A 5,790-nucleotide genomic window follows, 5' to 3' on the forward strand; every position below is an offset into this window, starting at 1 on the left:
GGAAACAAGAAGATACTCGGTGTAGTCGGCACTTTGATTCGTTCATCATTTCGTTTATTTTTATAATTTAAACTTTGCTTCATGTAAACCCCCACCTCTCGCTCTCTCTCTCTCGCTCCATCTCTTCTCTCTACCCCCCCCCCCCCCTCTCTCTCTACCCCCTCTCTCCCTACTCCATGTCTGTGTTCTCCCTGCTTTCTATGTAATTTTTTTCACGACAAGTGCTGGATCTGCACCCAGCCATGCCCCCCCCGTCTCTCCCACCCCTCCTCTCTCCCACCTCTCTCCCACCTCTCTCCCACCTCTCTCTCCTCTCTCCCTTCTCTTTTTTTTACGATCAGTGGAAACAAGAAGATGCTCGGTGTATTCGGCACTTTGCTTCGTTCATCATTTCGTAAAAAAATAATTCTAACATTTTTTTAAATAAAATTTTTTAAACTTTGCTTCATGTAAACCCCCACCTCTCGCTCGCTCTCTCTCGCTCCCTCTCTCGCTCTCTCTCGTTCTGCACGTCTCCCTTCTCACCCCCTCCCCCCTCTCTGCCCCCCCCCCCATCTGCCCCCCTAGAGTGCCCCTGTGTGTGTGAATGCGGAACCCCTCGCCACACGGAACAACGCGTGCTCTCCGTCAGCCGCGCTGTTGCGTGAAATTGGCCGTTTCCCCTCATTTTCACCGCCGATTAATTCCAAAATAATTCACCACCAACAACAAACTACTACTACGACTACCACAGAGACGAGATGTGAACACGGCCTATAACAATAATAATAAAATAATACCTCTCGACGCGTCTAAGGGGTGCTCAGAACGTGTGTTGTGGCTGACACCGGGAGATGACCCCTCGACCTTTCGCAGCACGTGACCGGCAGCTCCTACCTCTTCAGCGGTGTGTGTGCGTGAGTGTGCTCGCTAAACAGCACTTGCCCCAACAGTCTGCGAAGGCTATATACGGGGGGTGCTTTGTCTTTGTGCGCGCGCTTGAACCGGCAGCGCCGCGCCCGTTCTGCCTTTTGGGTGAAAAAATAAAAAATTAACCCGTAAAAACAAAGTTTTTAACAATAAATCCTTTATATGCGTGGCGGCTAGAGTCCTCTCGTCCTCTGGCTTGAGATGGCTGCCATCTATGGGTCAGATGATTGTCTGCCAGCATTAAGCAATTGGTAATTAAATATTTAAACATTTTTCCCTAAACAGTGTAAAATTTAGGAAAATTTTTTTCACGAAAATTAATTGTCACGCACAACGAGTCTGTGTGCAAAATATCAGCTCGATTGGATCACGGGAAGTGGGTTAAAAACGACCGAAAGATTTGCACGGTCGTAAGCGCGCAAGCGCGCAAGCAAGTGAACTTAATATAAAGGATAAAAAAAAAGCTGTAACGGTGAAAAGTTTGAATCAAAGATAAGAAGAACGTGTTTTACCCACTTTGCTGGCGACCAAACTGCAGGAGATGTTAAAATGTTCAAGCAGCGAATTGAAACCTTCTGCAAGAGATCGAGTTACTGCGTTAGACACACACAGAGTGTTGAACATGCAAACCGACGCGCTCTCTGATAACAGTGTGTAACAATTTCGATTTAAAGCTTATTTCGTGACTGCAGGGATTCATCTTCTTGGTTCTTTCGGTAAAGTCACGTAGAAGGGAAATAATAAAAGAATAAAAATAAAACGTAATAAAATACACTTTTATTACGTTATTATGTAGAAGGGAAATCATAAAATAATAAAAATAAAACACAATACAATAATACAATTCTCACGACGTTTCAGCCACAACGCAAGCAGCCGTCCTCAGGTGAAGAACAGTTCTGTCGGAAAGACAGCGTCTGAATGAGACACTGAATGAATGGTGGTGTTCATTCAGACGCTGTCTTTCCGACAGACCTGTTCTTCACCTGAGGATGGCTGCTTGCGTTGTGGCCGAAACGTCGTGAGAATTATTTTATTATGTTTTATTTTTATTATTTTATTATTTCCCTTCTACGTGACTTTACCAAAAGAACCAATAAGATGAGTGCGTAACAAAACAAACAAATGTATTTTTGGTTCCTGGCTAGTAAGTGTTTTTTTCCTAATTGCGTATGCCTCAAAGGTACAGAGAATGGTTATTAATCTTCATTTGAAGCTTTCGTGGCTGCAAGAATCCATCCTCTTTGGTGTGTTTCGGTAAAGTCACGTGGGTGACCTTACTGTAAGAACCAAAGAGCATGGCTGTTACTCCCCCACAAACTTTGCTTTTGTGACCAGGAGAGTGACATTTTGAAATGTAGCTATTGTCAATGAGAAAACGCGGTGTGAATTTGTCTTTCGTTCGCATAAAGTCCTGGTGACAAGAGCAAACTTTGTGGGTAATAACACTGGTCAACACACTTTTTCTGGCATAAGGTATTCCAACGGTTTTAAGGTAATTTTGGGGTGCTGATTCCAAATCTGGCGAATGTGTAAACATCGCCGCGCGGCGATGTTTACACATTCGCACCAGTTACTCATTTAATGCTGAGGAAACCTAGGGGATGCCCAGGACCGGTTCAGATATTCGATACCGATGTTGAACATGAGCGGGAAGCGAACTCGACTTTCCAAGTTTGTAGCGTAGTGTGCTAACCAATATACTGCCGCCCTCCACATTTAGACATACACGTGTATACATGCATACACGTTCAGCAATTGACGTATAACTGGTTCTGTTAACAGGGTGTGTCTATGTTGTGTGTCTCTGTGTGTCTGTGTTGTCTCTCTTTCAAATGTATCTCTACCTGATGACGGTTGATTGTGTTGCAATCGAAACGTCGTATTCTATTACACCGGTCAACACACTTTTTCTGGCATAAGGTATTCCAACGGTTTTTAAGGTAATTTTGGGGTGCTGATTCCAAATCTGGCATCAGTTTTTGTCTATCACATCAGGTTTTTTGAGATATCAAATATTGAATTTTCAATAAAAACTGCGGAAGAAAAATAATAAATGATTGTGGATATCTACATAAAATGATATTATAAACACACTATCCTAAAAATACAGCACCATATTTTAACACTAAAGCAGTCACTGCCTCGCAACAACTTGCAATCATAATCAATGAAAATGGGGTATGCCGATAGCATAAAAATGAGATGTGATAGAGCAAATCTGAGATCAGATTTGGAATCAGCACCCTGAAATTAGTCTAAAACAGCTGCAAAAGTCCAGGCCAGAAAAAACTTTTTTATTGTTGACCAGTGTAATAGCAATTTTCTGTACGTTTTAGGCATGAGCAATTAAAAAATTACACTTAGTACCCAAGAACAAAAATTTGTGTTACACCGTGTAATAGGTGAGGCTTTGTCTTTGAAATTGTCTGGCCTACACCACAGACACAGCAGCAGCAAGCAGCAGCAGCCTTCTTTATGGCCTAAATCAGGGGTGGGGAACGTCCGGCCCCGCGGGCCGTATGAGGCCCACGAAATCATATGGCTGCAGGGTTTTGGTAGTACATGTTGTTTATGCCGTTTATTGTGAAAATTCCGTCACAGTTCCTATGATCACTGTTTCATTGCTTTCATGGCTTTATTTTTGTGATTTCGAAAAGTGTATTGGTTTGGCCATGTTTGTTTGTTGTAGTACGGAGTAAGACTGATGGCCTTAATCTAAGTTGTCTTGTGGTTGTTGTTGTTGTTGTTTGACTTGCATCCCACTGGGATTTTTGCACACAGCGTTGGTGTACGGTGTTTTTTTCTGCAATATTTTGCTGTCTTTTCTTGGATTTTATGTTTGCACTCAGTCACATATTCACTTTAAGATGTTTTTTAGTTCATGTTTTTGTTTTTTTGTTTGTTGCGGTTGCACCCGATTCAAGAGCCGAATGGCTCACAGGGCTATACCTAATCAATGAACTTGAACTTGATGTGACCCTGCCAAGGCAACCGCAGGGCGGGACTCGAAATTCAATAAATCTAGGAGCAAACCTGGCAAAGCAGTTGCGAGTAGCAGCAACATCATCTTATGCTTGGTTCTTCCGGTAAAGTCGCGTAGAAGGGAAATAATAAAATAATAAAAATATCAAACAATAAAATAATACAAATATAAAACAATAACATTCTCACGACGTTTCGACTGCAACACAAGCAATCATCATCAGGTGTGAAATCCACAGCTGTTAAACGTGGCACTTTTTTCAAATTTTCTTGCTGTGGATTTCACACCTGATGATGATTGCCTGTGTTGCAGTCGAAACGTCGTGAGAATTTTATTGTTTGAGATTTTTATTATTTTATTATTTCCCTTCTACGTGACTTTACCGAAGGAACCAAGAATATGAATCCCTGCAGTCATGAAAGATTTAAATCAAAAGCGGCAACATAATCAATAACCAGCTAACATCACACGTCTCGCCAAAGAGAAGCAGTTCCAGCCCATCGCATTAGGGGCGAGTTCATTAAATGTTTGATCAAACATAACAGGCTAATTTTTAAGTTGATCATTTTGTATGGCCCCGTGAATGATGTTATAAATATCCAAATGTGAATATCCAAATGTCCCTTGGCAGAAAAATGGTAAAAAGGTTCCCCACCCCAGGGCCTAAAGTCTCACCACCACCACGAGTGTCAGGACCCAGAGAACGACGCCATTAGGCGAACGGGGCAAGGGCAATTCCACGCGTATCAGAGCATCGATAGCTCGGCGTGAACAGCTACACCACGGGACACCCTTTTTGCCGGTATCAAAGTAATGATGATGAGAGAGAGAGACACATAAACTCCAAATATACAGCAGCAGGCGTCGTCAGGGTTGTGATCGAACCCACGACCTCCTGTACACCGGGCGAGGTAGTTAACATCTCCTAGCCACCGTGGCGCCCACTAAAGAAACCCCCTCGCCACCACCAGCACCACCACCACCACCACCAGCACCACCACGAGAGAGAGAGAATCATAGCGGCACGTGAAGCTCGCTCCATCTTCACCCCCCCCTCTCCCATCCCCCCCCCCATCCACCCCCCCCATCCACCCCCATCTACCCCCCATCTACCCCCCCCATCCACCCCCCATCTACCCCCCCATCCACCCCCCATCTACCCCTCCCCATCCAACCCCATCAACCCCCTCCTCCCCCATCTACCCCCCCATCCACCTCCCATCTCCCATCTACCCCCATCCACCCCCCCCATCCACCCCCATCTACCCCCCATCTACCCCTCCCCATCCAACCCCATCTACCCCCTCCCCTCCCATCTACCCCCCCATCCACCCCCATATACCCCCCATCTACCATCCAACCCCATCTACCCCCCATCTACCCCCCCATCCACCCCCCATCTACCCCCCATCTACCCCTCCCCATCCAACCCCATCTACCCCCCCATCCACCCCTACCCACTCATCACCCCCCCCCATCCACCCCCACCCACGCCTCCACGGCAAGGCCGTCGGGAACTCGCCGAGTCAACTCCATCAGCCGCTGCCACTGCCGTTTCTCATCTTGGTGCCGCGTGCTGATGTCGATGTTGCTGATGATGGTGCTGATGCTGCTGCTGCTGATGATGATGGTGCTGCTGATGATGCTGATGATGCTGATGATGATGCTGATGATGCTGATGATGGTGCTGCTGATGATGGTGCTGCTGATGCTGCTGATGATGGTGGTGATGATGATGCTGATGCTGTTGTTGATGCTGCTGATGATGCTGATGATTGTGCTGATGCTGCTGATGCTGTTGTTGCTGATGATGTTGTTGCTGATGATGCTGTTGCTGCTGATGATGCTGATGCTGCTGATAATGCTGCTGATGCTGATAATGCTGCTGCTGATGA

The sequence above is a fragment of the Lethenteron reissneri genome, chromosome 64, assembly GCF_015708825.2.
Source record: "Lethenteron reissneri isolate LAM-NWPU_2019-01 chromosome 64, ASM1570882v1, whole genome shotgun sequence".
In the NCBI taxonomy this organism is placed as follows: domain Eukaryota; kingdom Metazoa; phylum Chordata; class Hyperoartia; order Petromyzontiformes; family Petromyzontidae; genus Lethenteron; species Lethenteron reissneri.